This window comes from Suricata suricatta, chromosome X (assembly GCF_006229205.1).
Source record: "Suricata suricatta isolate VVHF042 chromosome X, meerkat_22Aug2017_6uvM2_HiC, whole genome shotgun sequence".
NCBI classification, from domain to species: Eukaryota; Metazoa; Chordata; class Mammalia; order Carnivora; family Herpestidae; genus Suricata; species Suricata suricatta.
Window position 1 is genome coordinate 39,731,993 of NC_043717.1, and position 21,239 is coordinate 39,753,231.

The window sequence follows — 21,239 nt, forward strand, 5'->3', positions numbered from 1 at the left end:
TCTCATTTACTTTCATCTCTTCCATATTATTTGAAATCACTTTGTTCTTTATATCACTTCTTGAGGATGCTTAGCTAATAAAGTTTAGTATGTATTCCCAATATATTGATTTAAGATGAAAAACTTTCCTCTGTGTGTTTCTTTAAGCTGCATCCCACAAGCTTTTCTATAATGTTTCTAACTCAAATGAAGCATGTATTTGGGAAAGCATACACATTTTTAAGGGTACAGCTCAAGAATTTTTAGAAAGTGAGTACAAACTTGGAACCACCACTGAGATCAAGAAATTGAACATTCCCACTGACCCAAGAGTGCCTGTTTCACACCTCCCCTGCCCTGTGGTGTGTGCTTATGCTGCTTTGGAAATGTGAAGAGGCACTTTCAGTTGTCACAACACTGGGCAGGACTCAGTCATTTGTCAGGTGGCATCAGAGAGAGAAAACATCCTGCAGGGTGTGGTAGAGCTCTGCCGAACACAGAACTGTTTCACCCAAAATGCAAGCAGCTTTCCCAATGACACACATGGGAACAGAAACGCTCATCCTTGGGGCCCCTGGGTGGCTTAGTCAGTTAAGCATCTGACCAGCTCTGGTCATGATTTCACGGTTCGTGAGTTCGAGCCCCACATCGGACTCTCTGCTGTTATCACAGGGCCTGCTTCACATCCTCTGTTTCCCCCTCTCTGCCCCTACCCTGTTTTCTCTCTCTCTTTCAAAAATAAACATTTAAGATTTTTTCCTTTCCTCTTCTTTCCACCGTCCCTTTCTTAACCACTTCTCCAGCCAGTGTCCCTCTGGCCTAGCGCTACTTTTGCTATGGCTCTCAGGGATGCTGACGTGCAAAAGCAGATTAAGCATATGATGGCTTTTATTGAACAAGAAGCCAATGAGAAAGCAGAAGAAATAGATGCAGAGGCAGAGGAAGAGTTCAACATTGAGAAAGGTCATCTTGTGGAAATCCAAAGACTGAAGATTATGGAATACTATGAGAAGAAAGAAAAGCAGATTGAGCAGCAGAAGAAAATTCAGATGTCTAATTTGATGAATCAAGCAAGGCTCAAAGTCCTCAGAGCGAGAGATGACCTTATTACAGACCTACTAAATGAAGCAAAACAGAGACTCAGCAAAGTGGTAAAAGATACAACCAGGTACCAGGTACTGCTGGATGGTCTGGTGCTCCAGGGATTGTACCAGTTGTTGGAGCCCCGAATGATTGTTGCAGGAAACAGGATTTCCCTCTGGTAAAGGCCACAGTGCAAAAAGCGATTCCTATGTACCAAATTGCCACCAAAGAAGTTGTTGATGTCCAAATTTATCAGGAGGCCTACCTGCCTGAGGAAATAGCTGGTGGAGTTGAGATTTATAATGGAGATCGTAAAATAGAAGTTTCCAATACCCTAGAAAGCCGGCTGGATCTCATAGCCCAGCAGATGATGCCAGAAGTACGAGGAGCCTTATTTGGTGCAAATGCCAACATGAAGTTTCTGGACTAAGCCTTTGGGAGAGGTGGAGTTGATCCACTGTTAGAAACAAGGTATCTTTGTGGCTTCCCCTTCGCTGTTCTAATATTCTGTCTTTATCAGTGGATACCCTTCTGTAGCTAATTCCTGTGGCCTAGTTGTTAACAATGAGAGCAAGCTTGCTTAATGTAATCAGGAAAGCTAGCGTCTCTAAAAGTAGCACAGCTTTCATCTGCTTCTGTAGCATGAAGGTGAGGGTAACAGATGGTGGTTACAGGAGCTTCACCAAATCTTTGCTCTTCCTCTGCTTTCAGTTCTCCACTCTAGAGGGTGACGTGTATGGTGTTCTATGATATTAAGTCTCTGCTTTTAGGCTTAAAATGCATGGCGAGGGGGTGGGGGCATGCATTCCTTCCAGCAGTAGTAGCTTCACTGTTAACCTGTTTGGGCCTAGAAGTGTTCTTCATCTGTAAATGGGATTTAAAATCTAAGCCATGAATATGTTTTATTTATTAAAAGGTTTACATGGAAAAATAAATAAATATTTAAAAAACACAACCTCCTCCTTGACCCCAGTCTGTGACTTATTATACCCTCCACGCCAGACTCCTCATTCCCACATGTTCACAGTTCCCTACCACGTTTATCCAGCACCCGTGCCCTGTCTCTTCTGCTGGGTCTACCTGGAAAATGCCTTTTCCCAATCAGCCTGAGGGACATGATGCACTTTCAAACCAGGTTTTCCACAGCTTGTTACGTGTCCACGCTTCCTGGCTATAAGGCCTTCAAGGACAGAAAATGTGTATTCTGCATTTCTGTGCCCCCCAAACACCCAGGAAAACCCTAGGTACATAACAGGAGTTCAGAAAAGTTTTGTTATATGAATACTCAGTGGTGTAGTGTTTGTTACACTATTGTTTTGGAGGGGAAAGCTTTAATACAGTGGGTATCTTGCCATGAGCATCTGTTGTGCTGGTGATCTTGCAAGTATAGCACTCATACATACAAGGGCATAAATAATAAGTGCATAGCATAATGAATTTCAGAAATGAAAACATCCATGTAACCGTTATTTGTTTCAAGGAGCAGAACGTTACCTGTGTCAAATCCCGCCAGCCAAAGACCACCAGAGACACACCCATGGTTGGGCAAGTTGAATTTATTACTCAGTGCAGTGAAGGAGAATGCACAGTGTGGTGTCTCAGTAAGGGGTGTTATAAAAGACTTACAGGATTTGGGGGAGAATTGAAGAAACCAGAAGTGGATCTAATTGGGTGCTGTCAGGAAGCAGGGGTATCTGAAATCTATATGATGGAAGGAATGAAGAGACTAAAAGTGACTGGTAAAAAGCAGGAGTCACTCATCTTGGCTGTGAAAGGGAGGGGGTGTTTGATCATTTTTGTGGTTTGGACAATGTTCATGTTTTTTGTTTGTAGTCAGACATGATTACAGATGTTGTCTTGATCCATCACAGTCATAGAATGACTTTGTTTTTCTTCTGTGAAATTGTTCAACAGATGAACACCAAGGCCAGGCTGTGTCAGGCCAGCTCCCAGGGTGCTGCCCCTTTCACTCCAGCATCCCAGAATTCCTCTCCTAGCTACTCCCAGGAAAAGACCTCACAGAAGTAAGCATTATCCTGACTTCTCTCAAGCTAGATTGGTTGTGTCTGTATTTGAACTTTATCTAGATAAATGGCATCACATGGTATGTGCTCTTTTAGGTCAGCCTTCCAGCCATCAATATCTTAGGAGATTCACCCACACCAGAGAATTGTCCTTCCTAAGTTAAACCCCAAAGGTCTTAAGGTGTGAGGAGCCAAATTCCATCACAGATGGACTCCAAACAGAAATCAATTACTCTTTACAAATGGAAATCTCAGATTTTATTTTGTTTGTTCTAGGGAGCAATGGTTACTTGGGTCAAATTTATGGAGAGGTTATTTTATTAAAAATTTTTTTAAGTTTATTTTTTTTAATTTATTTTTATGTTTTTTATTTATTTTTGAGAGACAGAGACAGCACGAGCAGGGGAGGATCAGGTAGAGAGGGAGACACAGAATCCGAAGCAGGCTCCAGGCTCTGAGCTGTCAGCACATAGCCCAACACAGGGCTCGAACCCACGAACCATGAGATCATGACCTGAGCCAAAACCAGATGCTTACCTGACTGAGCCACCAGGCACCCCATAACATTTATTTATTTTTGAAGTAGAGAGAGACAGAGCATGAGTGGGGGAGGGACAGAGAGAAGAGACACATAATCCAAAGCAGACTGCAGGCTCTGAGATGTCAGCACAGAGCCTGATGTGGAACTCGAACTCATGAGCTTGTGAGATCATGACCTGAGCTGAAGTTGAACACCCAACTGACTGGGCCACTCAGGTGCCCCTTATTTAAAACGTGTATACCCAAAACCATGTTTCTAGTGTTATATAGGGTTCACAGAAACAGAAACCAAGGGCATATTATCAGTACCAGATATACCCTTCACAGCTAACATTAGCTATAGGTACAGACCGGTGCAGTAGCCCTTAAAGGGGCCCAACAGTCTATCCCACTCACAAAAAAGCAAAAAGAAAAAGAGCAAGACTTTTTTTAGCTACACATCAGAGCTGTTCAAAGTACACAAGTAGTAGCTTTTCATCTGTTCAGCGCCAACTTTGTCTCACACTATGTATGGACAGTGAGCTAGCTCCACATTTCCTTTCACTGGGTCAGAGTCTTACATTGCTTGCTCTCCTTCACCTACCCCTGGCATCTTGATGTGGGACAGGCCAGAGCGACAGCATTCCTGCTCTGTTCTTCACCTAGGCCAGTCTGGTTCTCAGCTAGAAAATGGCAATTTCTGTAGAAGGCTGCTATACCAAGGAAGAGTCATTGAAGCTTTCACCTAAAAGAGACTGTTATTCTCTATGCTAGTGTGGTTAACACAGCCAGAGGGGCCCAGAAAAGCCTCTGCCCACAAGTCTTTGCTGTGCTGGGCAGGGTGGCTGCAGCAAAGGTTACTGGTCCATTGGGTGTAGGACAGTGGTTAAAGTCAAGGAGGCAGGTCACCTGGGGGTAGATCCCAGTTCCTTCATCATCCAGCTGGGTGGCTCTTACCCAGACCCTATGGTCCTCCCTGATTTCCCCTGCAAATCAGGCCTGCTGCCAGCCACATAGAGGAGCTGTGACGCTCAAATGTTAGCAAGTATGTAACTTCTATGACACTGTGCCTTCCCTAGTGATTATTAGGCTTTGGCTGTTGTTCCAAGTCCTTTAAGAAGAACAGGCAAAGCATTGGCCAGTGTTCCAAGAAAAATGGATCTTTGGGTTTCACAGGGGAGACCAGATAAAAAAATATATAACATTTAAAGCAGAATGTGATCAATGTGTGACCTAGATAAAGATGAACCTACTGTAATGGAGTTCATATCATGTTATTTTGAGCTGATTCTTAAAAAATGGGAAGATTTAGTAGACTGACTTTGGAGACATGAAATTCAAGGAAGGAGGCTTCACGTGGACAAGAGCAAAGATATATGAAAGTGTGGGATATGCTTGCAGCATGAAGCCCCATCTAAGATGACTCATGAGACTTAAAGACAGGAAACCCAGGGTGGGGCCCCTTCAGAGGGGTGAGAATTTTACTTGGAATATACTGAAGACTCAACGAAGGGAGAATGTGCATATAACTGTCCTAACTTGTTAGGAATCACCGAAGTCATAAGATGAGGTATGGAATTCTGTGGCCACAGAAATTAGGTGAAGTAACGAGAAATTTTTCAGGCCCAGGTAAGAAATTTCTTTCCTCTTCTACACATTCAGAAACCCAAGTCTTTGCATAACTTATGGTATGCTGCGATTCTGCTAAGTGAAGAGACACAGAGTACTAAAATATGGAGTCTGCTCTGGAGGGGCTTTAAAATCTCTCTGGAGGGGCACCTGGGTGGCTCAGTGGCTCAGTCGGGGTTAATCGTCCGACTTCAGCTCAGATCGTGATCTTGTAGTTTGTGACTTTGAGCCCTGCATTGGGCTTTCTGCTGTCAGTATGGAGCCTGCTTTCTGATCCTCTGTCTGTCTGTCTGTCTGTCTCTATCCCTCCTCTGCTCACGCATGCAAATTCTCTCTCAAAAATAAACATTAAAAAATCTATCTGGAGGACACTCCCATAAATGGTGGTTCTCCTAAAGTGAGGAACCAAAGAAGATAAATATTGGGCTCTGGCTGAGAGGGTAGTGTGGCCCAAGGCTTCTAGGAATGAGATGGGGGAGGAATTAGGGTGGAAGTGGAACTACTACAATGAAGAGACCTCAAAGTACTCTGGTCCAGACAGAGGCTCATTATCCCTCCTCTAAAAGTCCAAGGTGATTGGTGGCCCTCTGTGGGCAGACAGTAACAGGGCACACTGCTGCCCCCAAAGCACTGCCCCCATCTGCTGCATGGTGAGACTTAATGGGTCCCAGGCCACCAGGGGGAGTAGTAGAGGTCCCATTGGCAGGGTAGTGGCAGGAACTGGCTCCTGATACACTGGGGAACCATGTCACACAAGGTCTCTTACAGTGCAGTGTCTCAATCCCCCAGGGGCAGAGGCTGAGCTCTAGTCTCTAATAGAGGATCCAGCACTTTGCTAACTGAGAAATGACTCTAAGAGCCAATGCACAACAGTTTTTCAAAAGTACTGTGCATCCAACACCTGGGTGCTGCTTGGGGTGGGGTCCTGAGGAAGTGGGGGCTTGCTGCAGTTGAAACAGTGCAGAAAGCGCCCAGGGAGTGGGGATCTCAGCCACAATCTAAAGAAGTGAATTCCATTGCACATGAACAGAAATGGTGGTGGGGCACACAGGAAGGGCTGAAGCGGGGAAGCTCCAGTGCTGGCTGGGGGTCACTTTCCAAGAGGGTGTGGGCAGAGGTTCCCCAGATAGTGGGGGCAGTGCCGGATGACCCCTCGGAGAATAGGCCCCAGGAAGCCTGCTCAGTGAAGGGAACAGAAGAGGGTGCTCCTCCACCCTTTGCAGCAGAGAGAAGTTGACACTGACATGCAGGCCAGGTGGAAGCCTGTTGTTGGGGGCCATCTGGGCTCTTCCAGAGGAATCCTGAGCACATCCCATCTTCCTAGCTGGTTCTGCCAGGCTGCCAGTGTGTTGAAGACTTTGGGTTCTGCCTCCCTGTGGAAAGGAGACAGAGTGTTATTGGTGGGGTCTAGTGTCCGGGTAATAGCCTTTTTGTTTGGGTGAGATGGAGGGAGGAGTTGGTAAGAGGACGTATCAAGTCACTGTCATGTTCTGAGTGAGCATTAGGGACTTGTGTTCTGTGTCACACAAAGCAAAGAGAGAGGTCTCAGTATGCTTTTATGGAACAGGGACATGCTTTGTAGTGCCCTGGATGAATTTCAACACAGTAGCCCTCCCACCAGCTGGGGTGGTTAGTGAAGATGACCCACGTGGCCCACTCAGCTGCAACAGCTTTGTCTTTAGAGTGATGGTAAGCTGCTTGTCTTGTAGACACAGGACTGCAGAGGCAGTGAAGTAAGATAGGGTCTGGCACTCAACGTGTAGGAGTAAGGAACCATTATTGTGCCCAAGTAAAGGGATCATTGTCATTAAAGAGAGCCTAGCCAGAGTGGAAAGATTCCACAAATATAGTTCTAAAATGCCCCTGAGGGCCCCTGGGTGGCTCAGTTAGTTAAGCATCTGATTTTGGCTCAGGTCATGTTCTCCTGTTTCATGAGTTCAAGCCACACATTGGGCTGTTTGCAGTCAGCACAGAGCCTGCTTCAGATCCTGTCTCCCTCTCTCTGTCCCTCCCCCACTCGCTTGCACTTGTTTGCTTGCTCGCTCGCTCTCTCTCAAAAATAAACATTTAAAAAAATAAAATACTGCTCTAATTCCTAATGATCTCACACTCCAAAGGAACTAACAAGACCAGTTAATTTTTAACCTTTTATTTAGAAATAAGTTCAAACTGAAAGATAATTTACATAAACAATTCAGAGAATTCCTACATGCCATTCAACCAGATTCAATAATTTAGTATTTTACCACATTTGCTTTAAAATTCTCCCTCTCTTGGGGCGCCTGGGTGGCTCAGTTGGTTAAGCATCCAACTTCGGCTCAGGTCATGATCTCGCAGCTCGTGGGTTCAAGTCCCACATCGGGCTCTGTGCTGACAGCTGAGAGCCTGGAGCCTGTCTTCAGATTCTATGTCTCCCTCTCTCTCTGACCCTCCCCTGATCACACTGCCTCTTTCTCTCTCTCAAAAAACATTTAAAAATTAATATTCTCCCTCTCTCCTTCTCTCTCTCTATATATACATTTATATACATATGTACATGTTTTTTTGCAAACCATTTGAGAGCAAGTTGCAAACATGATGCCTCCTTGCCCCTAAATGTCTCAGTGTACATTTCCTAAGGAAAAGTATGTTCTCTATATAAACCACTGTCTTAACTCAGGCTGCCATAACTGAATACCATAGACTGGGTGGCTTAAGCAACAGAAATTTATTTTCTCAGAGTTCTGGAGCCTAGAAATGCAAGATCAAGGTTCTAGCTGATTCAGTTTCTGATGAGGGCTCTCTTACTGACTTGTAGATAACCACCTTCTCATTGTGTCCTTATGTGGCCTTTCCTTGAGGCATGGGCATTGGGGGAGAGGGTGTCTTATCTTATAAGGACACTATTCCTACCGGTCAAGGCCCCACCCTTGTGATCTCATTTAACCTGAATTACTTCTTCAGAGACATCATCACCAAATACACTGGGTGTTAGGGCTTCAACATATGAAGATTTGTGTCACAAATCTTCAGTTCATAACAGCTGCCAACATAGTGCTGTAGTTCTTAAAATCAGGAAATTTAACATTGATACAACTGTGTTATAACATCCATTGGTCACATTTGTTTTCACCAGTTCTGGTCCAGGATCCAGTTTAGAACCACACATTGGATTAGTGACTATGTCTATTTGGTTTCCTTTAATTTGGAACAGTTCCTTAAATCGTTCCCTGATATTATGGGCTGAATTATTTCTGCCCACTCTCCACCCCTACCCCCCACCAAATTCATATGTTGGAGTTCTAATCCCTAGTACCTCAGAATGTGACTGGGCATTTGCAGATAATGCCTTTAAGGAGGGAATTAAGATTAGGAGCACCTGGGTGGCTCAATTGGTTAAGTGGCCGACTTAGGTTCAGGCCATGATTTCATAGTCCATGAGTTTGAGCCCCACGTTGGGCTCTGTGCTGACAGCTCGGAGCCTAGAGCCTGGAGCCTGCTTTGGGTTCTGTGTCTCCCTCTCTCTCCTTCAAAAATAAACATAAAAACATTTTAAAGAGGTAATTAAGATTAAATAAATTCATATGGGTGGGCCCTAATCCAAACTGACCGGTATCCTTATAAGAAGAGGAAATTAGGACACGAACACAGAGGAGAGACCATGTGAAGACACAGGGAGAAGGCAGCAATCTACAAGCCAAGGAGACAGGCCTCAGGAGAAACCAAACCTGGTGACATCTTCATCTTGGATTTGTGGCCTCTGCAACTGTGAAGAAATAAATTTCTGTTGAAGCCACCAAGCCTGCAGTATGTGGTTACAGCAGTCTAAGCAAACTAATACACTTGATTTGCATGACCTGAACACTTTTGAAGGTTATGTGCTTTTAGAATGGCCCTATATCTGGATCGATCTGATGTTTTCTCATGATTGGATTCAGATCATGCATCTCTGGCAGGCATGCCCACAGAAGTGATACTGTGTGTCCTTCTCAGTGCTTCATATCTCGAGGCATCATTTCCTCTCTGATTTCTGTTTCTCCCCAAGGTATAACACAGACTCATTTTAGGGCAGGAGCCCTACATAACTCTCCACCAAGCAATACAACTAGGAAGGCAATGAGAAATCTCCACCTGTGTTTTCCACATTGCCCAGTGTTGGTCACCAGAGCGGACAGGAATGTGTGGTTATAAGCCGTGCCATCTGAGGATGTGCCTGTGGATGTCCCTCCATCTCAGGAGCCTGAAGCTGGACAGCTACAGCCACTTGGTCTCTCTCAGTGAGGATGACTTCCCTGTGCACTTGGGTATTTCAGGTTGGTATTTACAATTCAGAGCTTTTACTTCTCAGGAAAGCTGGGAGACTGCTCCAGTGACTAAAACATTTGACATGTGAAATAGGGATATTTACCTCACAGGGCTTTTGGACGGATTAAACAAGCTTATTGGTAGAAAGTCCCTAGCGCAGGGGCATGGAACATAGTAAAGACTGTATGAGTTTTGGCTATTGTTTGTTGTATTTTCTGTTACCACATGCCTATCCCCATCCCCTCCCCCAATCAGAATGCCCCATTCTCTTCCTAGAACTGTCCCCCCACAAGCTCCTCAGGATGCTTATAGCCTAGTTCTGAATACTCTGCTCATTACCATATTTTAGTAATAATAATCCTTGGCATATATCATCCTCATAGCCATCCCACATGGTGTGTAAAATCACCCTTCCCTTCTCAGAAATAGAAAATTGAGTCACAGAGAGGCCCAGGGATAAGGTGTTCAAGTGTCCACATATCACAAGCATCTGAGGTAGGATTCATATGGGTGACTATATCCCTAAAGCCGGTCATAATAGCTAGGCCATTGTTGCAGCATGCTTTCCTCCCTCCTCACTCCCCCCTCCCCCGACACAATTCCCCCCATTGAACTTTCAGTCCCAGTATTCTGAGTGGAGGGTAAGAACAGAACTGAACAGATCCCTAAATACTTACCCCTGACTCAGACAGCTCTGCCCTAAACACACAATGTCCCTCAAGACGAAAGTTGGAAGTGGGTCAGGGCAGCTTCTGCCCTTCCCAACTCTAGGAATGGGCTTGCCACTGAGATTGTCCTGGCCTGGGCCTCGAGAATGCTGCAGAAGCAAGAGAGCTAGGCAACCAGGTAGCCATGGCAGGGGTGGTGGGCCTGAACTGAAACAGCCTGCTCCGTAGAGTCACTGCTCCAGTGACTAAAACATTTGACATGTGAAATAGGGATATTTACCTCACAGGGCTTTTGGACGGATGGAAACGTGGTGCTGTATGGAATTAGATGAGATCACAGAGGACTGCAGAGCATAGCAGCACGATGGGAGTTTAAGGAGGCTGGTGATGAATTGTGAAGGCTGCGTGCAGGGCCTACTGGGGATATACCTTGCAGGGCGGTGGCCTGTAGTGACATGGAGGGTGGGGATGTAGAGGCTGGACATAGAAGTGGAGTCGAGGATAGGAGTAAAAGCGTTTAGTTTATTAAGGGTGAGCCAATGGTATCCAGCCTTAAACATGTCATTTTTTCTGTTCTTTGGACCAGGGTTTTCAACTATAGACATTTGGGTCTGGATCATTCCTTGTTGCGGAGCTGACCTGTGCATTCTAAGATGTTTCTCAGCATCCCTAGCCTCCCACTGAATGGAGTAGCATCCCTTCCAGTGGTGACAACCAAAAAAAGCCTTTAGGCATTGCCAAATGGCCCCTGGGGGACAAAATTGTTCCCAGCTGAGAACTACTGATCTAATGAAACTGTATGTTTTGTGTAGTCTATCGTAGGAGTCAGCAAACTTTCTATGAAAGGCTAGGTAGTAAATACATTAGGTTTTGTGGGCCATAGATGGTCTCTGTCACAACTATCTAACGCTGCTATTGTGGGCAAGTAGTCATAGACCATTTGTAAACAAATGGGCATGGCCATGTTCTAATAAAACTTTATTTATGGACATTAACATTTGAATTTTGCAACATTTTCACATGTCACAAAATCATGCTTGACATTTTCCCCCAATCACTTTAAAATGGGAAAGGATTCTTAGCTCACAGGCCATACACAGGTGGCAGGCTGGACTTAGCTCAAGACCATAGTTTGCCAACCTTGGTCCAGCAGGTAGCTTTCTTGTTTTTCGCCTAAGCTGCCTGAGTTTGATTCCCCACATGAGAATGTGCAAGAGCTTTCATAGAATGTTTTCTCAAAGCAGGTCCTATTAAACAACACAGGGTGAGGTGGAGATTGAGCACAGACTGATGTCCTGAATTCCCTGATTTCATAGATGGAGAAATTGTGTCTTGCAGAAAGATTCCATGAGAAATGCATGATTTTCAATTAATATATCTAACTTTCTAAGAAAAGTATTTCAAAACTACAGAAAAATTGCAAGAACAGTACAGAAAAATCTAATATAACCTTTATCCATATTCACCAATTTTTTACTTTTGTCCCATCTCCTTTATTATTTCTCTCTTAATCTCCAGATTATTGGTTTTTAACCATTTGATAGTAAGTTCCAGACATTCTAACTACCCTTAAAAACTTCAGTGTGGAGAGTACCTGGGTGGCTCAGTTGGGTAAGCATCCAACTTTGGCTCATGTCATGATCTCACAGTTTGTGGGTTCGAGCCCCCACACCAGGCTGTGTGCTGACATCTTAGAACCTGGAGAATGATTTGGATTCTGTGTCTCCCCCTCTCTCTGCTCCTCCCCTGCTTGCACTCTGTCTTTCTGTCTCAAAAATAAATATTTAAAAAGAATTTTTAAAACTGCAGTGTGAATCTCTTTGGAATGAAGACATTCATTTACATGACCACAGTGCAGTTTCAAAAAATTTTATAAAAATGTTTAAAGCTTTAATGAAGTTATAACTTATATACCATACAGTTTGCCTCATAAGTGTACAGTTCAGTGATGCTTAGTAAACTTTTGTAAACGAATTAGAATACTTCCATCACACCAAGAACTTCCCCCATGCCAGGCTGCAGTCAACCCTATCCCCGACCCGAGGCCCCACTGATTTATCTGCTTTCTGTCTCTATAGATTTATCTTTTCTAGGAATTTTATGTGAATTAAATCATACCACACACAACACACTTTCCAGTCTGGTTTCTTTTACTTAGCAAAGCCTTTTGGAGGTTCATTCATGTTGTTACATGTATAAGTAGTTCTTTTTATTTCTGAGTAGCATTTCATTGTATGAATATACCATATTATACATTCATCAGTAGATGGACATTTAGAATGTTTCCAATTTTGAATTGTATTCTATTATGAATAATGTTACTATGAACTTCCACTGATGCTATTTATGTGAACACATATTTCATTTCACATGGACAAATAGCTAGTAGTAAATTGGTTGGTTGTATAGAAAGTATATGTTTAATTTTTTGAGAAACCGGCAAATTGTTTTCCAAAGTGGCTGTACCATTTTAAATTCCCCATCAATTATGAGAGTTCCAATCTTTCTATATATATCTTTGCCAACATTTGGCATGGTCAGTCGTACATTTTAAGTGTAGGATATAAAATGGTATTTCAGTTGTGACTTTAATTTGCATTTCCCAAATGATGAACATCTTCACATATGCTTATTAATCATTTATATGTCTTTGTTGGTGAATTGTCTATTCAAGTCATTTCCCCATTCTTTATTGGGTTGTTTGTCATTACAGTGTAAGGTTTTTTGTATATTCAGAATATAGTTCTTTATGCAGTATGTGATTTACAAATATTTCCTCACAGTCTGTGGCTAGTCCTTTCATGTTGTTTGAAGGAACAATTTTTAATTTCAGTGGAGTCCAATTCATCATTTTGCATGGATTGCACTCTTCAAGTCATATCCAAGGTCACAAAGATTTTCTCCTATGTTTCTTTTCAAGCTTTTTCCATGTTAGTCTTTACATTTAGGTATATAATTCATTTTGAGATATGTATGGTGAGTCATTAGAGTTTAAATTCATTTTTTTGTATTTTGTTTTGCATATGGATATGCAGTTGTTTCAGGACCATTTGTTGAAGACTGTCCTTTCACCATTGAATTGCCTTGGCACCTTTGTCAAAAATCAAATGACCAAAAATGTAAGCATTTATTTCTTGACTCCATTCTGTTCCCTTAAACTATATATCTATCCTTATGCTAAAACTATTAAGTCTTGGTTATTGTAGCTTTACATTAAGCTTTGGAATCAGGTAGTGTAAGACTCCAACTTTATTCTTTTTCAAATTTATTTTGGATGTTCTGTGTTCTTTGCATTTCCATATAAATTTCAGAATTAGTTTGTCAGTTTCTAAAAACAAAACAAAACAAAAAAAACCCTGTAGGGATTTTCATGTGGATTACACTGAATCTATAAATCAACTTGGGGAGAATTGACATCTTAAAAATGTTGAGTCTTCCAATTCATGAGCATAGTATATCTCTCCATTTTTTTAAAGATCTTATTTACTTAGTAATGTGTTATATTTTTCAATATACAGGTCTTGCATTCTTTTATCAAATTTATTCCTAAATATTCTTTTTCATTCTACGTAGAATGACTCTTCTTAATTTCCTTCTTAAATTATTGCTAATGTATAGAATATACTGGATTTTGTATACTGATCTGTTATACTATGACCCTGCTAGACTCACTTATTCTAGTAGATTTTTTCTTATTGTAGGTAACTGAGGATTTTCCACAAAAAGATCATGTTGTCCGTGAATAAAAACAATTTTACTTCTTCTTTTCCAATATGTATGCCTTTAACATATTTTCCTTGCCTTATTGTATTGGTTGGAATCTCCAATGCAATGTTGAGTGGAAGTGGGGAGAACTGATATTCCTGCCTTTTGCTAATTGGAGGGTGAAAACATTCTGTCTTTCACCAGCAGGTATAATATCAGCTATAGTTCTTTTGGAAGTCACAGTTTATAAGATTGAGGAAAATCTCCTCTATTCCCAGTTTGTTGAGGCTTTTACAAATGAAACGATGTTGAAATTTGATAAATGCTTTTATCTGTGTTTGTGGGGATGGTGGTCATGTGATTTTTGTCTTTTATTCTATTAATATGGTGCTTTTCAATAATGGGTTTATGTTGGGGCCCAGTAGGCCAAAAAACCTCCCGCATAGCGACCATTGACAGCACTGCCTCCGGGGCACAGGAGAGTCTATTGGGTGACCATGATGGCAACGCCTTTGGGGCACAGGAGGACTATTTCGGAAGTTGTGGAACAAGTGGAAAGGCTGTGAAACAACATGAGCTTCCTGGGCCGCACATATGGCTTCTGTTCATCTGTCTATGATTTTCTTGTTGATTTGCAAAAAAGGCATATACCTTTAAGTTTTGAATCAACTTGGGTCAGTTAGTGACACCAGCTTTCCCTTATATTATTTCTGTTCCCAGCTCATTGCCTGCTGTTGGGGGCAAACACAATCCTCTCTCTAAAATTAACTTCTTGGATAATAAGCGTCTTGCCCAGACATAACTGCTAAAGGGCCTCGAAGAAAAGAAAATTCTTTGAGAGACAGACTCCCTCATTCCTGTTTTTTTTACTTCTCACGGCTGTTCTCTCTTCCGTGATAAAAATGATCCTTCCCAGAACATGTTTTACCTTTTCAAGGACCATAAACTAGGTAATCATTAAAGAAAAAATGTAATACCCTATGGCATAAAAGACACTGATTTTCTTAGTAAAGTGTGGTATTACCACCATTCACGTGGTCTGTCTTCTTTCTTATAGATATTGCGCCAACGCCAACCCCCTACTCAGAGACCCTGAGACTAGGGTGCGTGGGCTGGTCCCCCACAGGTTTATTAGATGTTTATAATGTGTTCAAGGGATTTCAGGGCTGATCAAGGAAAAAGATGTGGCCACAACTGGCAGTGGCATATAACCAGTTTTAAAAGGACACTTTGAAAGGACATATGCAAGGGGATCTCTCACAACAGCAGGCCTTCCAGGGGCTGCATCACTCTGAAGGGGAGGAAGACAAGGGAGCTCCCAAGCCAGGGGAACCTGAGAAGGGACTTCTGTGTCACGATGGGGCTCTCTTTGTTCAAGAGCGTGGGAGGGCAGCGAGGGTTTGGGATCTTCTATAGATCAAGGATTTATCTTATCTATGGCTAGCAAATTTTGCCTGCACTTTTGTGGGGTATACAAAGCAGGATGGAGCCTGCTTGGGATATATTCTCATTCTCTCTCTCTCTTTCTCTCTCTCTCTGCCTCCCTCTCTTTCTCTCAAAATAAATAAATAAATTTTTAAAAAGCATTTGAAAAAACCACATGGATATATAAAAATTTGGCACTAGTGATTTTTGAGCTAATGATACTGGCCTGTTTTGAAGAAGTGAACAACATAGAACCAATATACAGGGACTGTCTTTGGCTCATTTATATAACAGCCCATCCCCTGTGCCCATGTTGTTTTAGAACTAAAGTGGTAATTTGTTTCTTAGCACATGAGTTTGGAGGCAGCATAAAGCATCCTCAAGGCCCAGAATTCTATGAAGGCACAAACTAAAAATTCAAAACTCTTTCACAGCCAGTCAATTTAGTTGGGGAAATCAAGGAGAATCAGAAAAGATTTTTATTTGTTCATCTGTTTAGTCAACAGAGTGACATTGTGGCCTCTAAGATGCATATCCCTGACTATTAGTGAGACTTGGTGAGTGTTACCTACCTGCATGTAGAAAGTTGAGTTGGCAAGTATGCAGAACCCTCACTCCATCTCACCAAGCAACAAATAAGCCATTTAGTGCTACGTGGCTATCTGACACCATAGCCCCTAAGTTGGTTATGGGCATAGCCCACAATTGGCCACATATTTGTGTGAGGTTAGACTCTGGATATTGTTGTTGGATATTGATAGTTACAAAAATAGGCTTACTTTCATAAATGAAGTTTATGGAGGAAGGAGCTTCGCCAGGTAGTTACTGTGGTATGTGTGTACTGAAATCAGGTTCGCAAAAGCCAGTCCAGCATGCAGTTAAATGTGGCATCGTTTGGATGGCTGTGGCTAAGGCTATATGCAGGCTGGATTTGGTGGGTAAATTGTATTTTCCCCATTTTCTTATAAGTGCTGATCTCCAATAGTAAGTAGCATCAGTGTAACTCCAGTGTGTGGGACAAGCTTTGCAGGTACTCTCAGCAGTTTGAAAAAAAAGTTAATTTAGCCACACACCAAATTGTATCTTGAACTATGAGGTGCTCACATATAGGATCCTCATGGGGAAACTAAATTATTTCCAAAATAGACATTAACTGGGGGCGCCTGGGTGGCTCAGTCAGTGAAGCATCTGACCTTGGCTCAGGTCATGATTTCACAGTTTGTGGGTTCGAGCCCCACATCGGGCTCTGTGCTGGCAGCTCAGAGCCTGGAGCCTGCTTCCGATTCTGTGTCTCCCTCTGTCTCTGGCCCTCCCCTGCTCATAGTCTGTCTCTGTCTTTCAAAAATAAATAAACGTTAAACATTTTTTTTTCAAAATAGACATTAATTGTATTATATGTTTGGCCAATTTCTGTCCCTTTTTATCATGACTTTGCTGTATTGCAGTAGAAGACCACCTGCTCCATCACCTCTGTCCTAGGGGAAATTTTTCTGAATCAGACTCAGAAGTTACCCCATGGAAGAAGGTGATGTGACTACACCAATAAATTCCCTCCTGGTTAGGCTTGCCTCTAAGCTTTTGATTGTTGTTTATATCTCCTCTATTGTGGAGGTTGTACATTTTTAAAGGATTCCCCCAGAAGAGTAATGTTGGGTGACAGTTTCACCCAAATATTTCTGCAACCTTCTTAATGGTCTTGGTAGGCCCAGTAAATGTTATAATACCTGTAAGCAAGTAGTGTGGATTTGGGTGGAGACACTCCCATGCAGAGAGCAGTTAGATTTCTCCATGGGATTGGACACCTGGGTGGCTCAGTTGGTTAAGCATCTGACCTTGGCTCAGGTATGATCTTACACTCCATGATTTCAAGTCCTGCATTGGGTGAGTACAAACCCCACTTCAGGTGAGGTTGAGCTCCGCTCTGGATGAGCCCCACTTTTCTCGCTGCCCCTTGTGGGATTCTCTCTCTCTCTCTCTCTCTCTCTCTCTCTCTCTGCCCCTTGCTTCCTCACTCGCTCTCTCTCAAAAAAAAAAAAAGATTTCTCCATGGGATCATATATGGGTTTTGTGAGAATTTTCCTTGCTGTAACACCTAAGAGCACTGCTTGTTCACTGTGGCAGACAATGTTGCAATTGTTGCAGAGCTTCCCTCCACTGAGTGTAAGGTCAACTTGCTCTTGGTGTTGTGAGAGAGTGTTAGAGAGGAATTACCAAGCTGACTGAGAGAGAGAGAGAGAGAAACTGGGGGAGGGGCAGAAAGAGAAGGAGACATAGAAGCTGAAGCAGGCTCCAGGCTCTGAGCTGACAGCACAGAGCCAGACCCCGGGCTCACTAACCAAGACATCATGACCAGAGCTGAAGTCAGACACTTAACCAACTGAACGATCCAGGCGCCCCCAAATCTATGCTACTTTTTAATTGAGGTATAACTGACATATAACATACTAGTTTCAGGTGTATAACGTAATAATTCAATATTTTTATATACGTGAAATGATCACAAAAAGTCTAGCTAACATCTGTCACCATACATTGTTACAGAAAAAAATTTTCCTTGTTCTAAGGACTGAAAAATATTTTTTAATATTTATTTATTTTTTATAGAGACAGAGGACGAGCAGGGGAGGGGCAGAGAGAGAGGGAGCAGGCTCCACGTTCCGAGCTGTCAACCCTGAGCTTGACATGGGGCTCAAACCCACAAACCGTGAGACCATGACCTGAGCCAAAATCAGACGCCCAACTGACTGAGCCTCCCAAGTGCCCTACCTTGTGCTAAGGACTTTTAAAATTTGGTCTCTTGAAGCTTTCAAATATACAATACAGTATTATTAACTATAATTACCATGCTGGAAATTACATCCCCAGGACTTATTTATTTTATAACTGGAAGCTTGTACCTTTTGATTCCTTTTACCCATTTGCCCACCTCACAGCCCCTGCTACTGTCAGCCATCAGTCTGTTCTCTGTGCTTGGTTTTAGTTTTTGACTTTTTAAATATTCCACATATAAGTAAGATCATATGGTATTTATCTTTCCCTGTTTGATTTTTTTCACTTAGAATAATGCTTTTGCTGGCACCTGGCTGGCCCAGTCAGTAGAGCATGTGACTTTTGATCTCAGAGTCATGAATTCAAGCCCCACTTTGGGCATAGACCTTAACTAAAATAAATAAAATAAAATAAAATAAATAAAATAAAATAAAATAAAATAAAATAAAATAAAAATAAATAAAATAACAAAATAAAAGGATAATGCTCTGAGGTCCATCCATGTTGTTGCAAATGGCAAGATTTCATTCTTTTTAGTGGCTGAATAATATTTCATTATATATGCCATATGTTTCTATCCATTCATTTATCAGTAGACAGATTGTTTCCATATGGTGTCTATTATAGTGTTGTAATGCACATGGGGATGCATATATCTTTTTAATTTTTTAATGATTAAATTGCTTTTATTATATAGTTATTTTTTTGATTTCAGTATAGTTGACACACAATATTACATTACTTTCAGGTGTACAACATAGTGATCCAACAAGTGTATGCTTTATGCTGAGCTTATCACAAGTGTAGCTACCATCTGTCACCACACCACACTATTACAATACCATTGGCTCTATTCCCTATGCTGTCCCCTTTATTCTTGGAATTTATTCATTCCATAACTGGAAGCCTGTCTCTCCCTCTCCCCTTTACCCATTTTGCCCAGCCCCCCACCCCACCCCATTGGTAACCATCAGTATTTTCTCTGTGTTTATATATCTGATTCTGCCTTTTGTTTGTTTGTTTATTCATTTGCATATATCTTTTTGAATTCATGGTTTTGTTTTCTTTAGATAAATACCCAGAAGTGAAATACCCTGGATTGCATGGTAGTTATGGTTTTATTTTTTTTAAGGAACCTCCATACTGTTTCCTACAGTAGCTGCACCAATTTACATTCCCACCGATAGTACACAAGGGTTATCTTTCCTCCACATCCTCACCAAAACTTATTTCTTATAACTGCCATTCTAACATATGTGAGGTGATATCTCATTGTGATTTTGATTTGAATTTCTCTGATGATTAATGATGTTGAGCATCTTTTCGTGTGTTTGTTGGGGATCATCTGTATATCTCCTTTGGGAAAATGTCTATTCATGTTCTCTGCACATTTTTTAATAGGATTGTTTTTGGCGTGGAGTTGTATAATTTGTTTATATATTTTGGATACTAACCCTTTATCAGATATATCATTTGCAAATATCTTGTCTCATTCACTAGGTTGCCTTTTTGTTTTGTTGATGGTTTGCTTTTGTTTTGCTTTTTTTTGCCATGCAAAAGCTTTTTATTTTACTGTAGTTCTAATAGTTTAATTTTGCTTTTGTTCCCCTTGTATTAAAAGATATAGCTAGAAAAATGTTGCTACAGCCAATGTCAGAGACATTACTGTCTGTATTGCCTTCTAGAATTTTTATGGTTTTAAGTATTATGTTTAGGTCTTTAATCTATTTTGAATTTATTTATTTTTGCATATGATATAAGAGAGTGGTCCAGTTTGATTCTTTTTTAAAGTTTGTTTGTTTGTTTTCCAGTTTCATTCTTTCTCATGTTGCTGTCCAGTTTTCCCAGCACAGCTAACATCCTACTCACTGGTGAAAAACTGAGATCTTTTCCTCCAAGATCAGAAACAAGACAAGGCTGTGCACTGTCATCACTTCTATTCCGCAGAGTACTGGAAGTCCTAGTCACAGCAGTTGGACAAGAAACGGAAATGAGGCATTCGTTTTGGTAAAGAAGAAATTAAAGTGTCACTATTTTCAGATGATATGATACATACACATAGAAAAACCTGAAGACTCCATCAAAACACTACTAGAAGTAATAAATTTAGTAAAGTTTCAGGATATAAAATGAACACCCAGAAAATAATATTGTTTCTGTACTCTAGCAACAAAGTAACAGAAAGAGAAATTAAGAAAGCAATTGCATTTATTATTGCACCAAAAAGAGTAAAATGCCTAGGAAAAAAACGTAACCAAAGAGACAAGAGTCCTGTACTTTGAAAACTATAAAATATTGATGAAAGAAATGGAAAACGATACAAATGGAATGGTATACCTTGCTCATGTATTGGAAGAATTGATATTGTTAAAATGCCCATACTACCCAAAGCAATCTATAGATTCGATGCAATCCATATCAAAATACCAGAATATTCACAGAGCTAGAAAAAATAATATGAAAATTTGTATGGAACTACAAAAATAGCCCAAAAGCAAAAGCAATGTGAACAAAAAACAAAGAACAAGGCTGAAGGCATCACAATCCCAGATTTCAAGATACACTACACAGCTATATGAATCAAAACAGTATAGTAGTGGCACAAAAATAGACACATAGATCAGTAGAACAGAAGAGAGAGCCCAGAAGTAAACCCACACTTACGTGACAAATGAGGCAAGAATATACAGTGCGGAAAAGAGTATTTTCATTAGATTGCCTTTTCATTTTGTTGATGATTTCCTTTTTTTTTTCTTTCTGCAGAAGCTTTTTAACATTCTATAGTCCCACTTATTTATTTTTGCTTTTGTTGCCTTTGCTTTTGGAGTTAGGCCAAATCCAAAAAATCATCACCAAGACAGATGTCACATAGCTTCCTGCCTATGTTTTCCTCTAGGAGTTTTATGGTTTCAAGTCTTACATTTAGGTGTTTATTCCATTTTGAGTTAAGTTTTATGCATGGTGTAAGATAGTGTAATGCTTTTGCTTGTTGCTGTACAGTTTCAAGAGCCTTTATCGAAAAGACTGTCCTCCTAGGATTTGATGCAGTCTCTAAGGGCTTTGTTCTCTGCCATGACAGCCCTTCTATTAATAAGCCATTTTCAGGGCGCCTGGGTGGCTCAGTCGGTTAAGCGACTGACTAAGCGACTGACTC

General features: G+C 41.4%; 1 pseudogene; it reads left to right on the forward strand.

Moving 5' to 3' along the window:
• Positions 1-789: 789 nt before the first annotated feature.
• On the forward strand, positions 790-1,987 carry LOC115283882 (annotated as a pseudogene).
• The last annotated feature ends 19,252 nt before the right edge of the window (positions 1,988-21,239 follow it).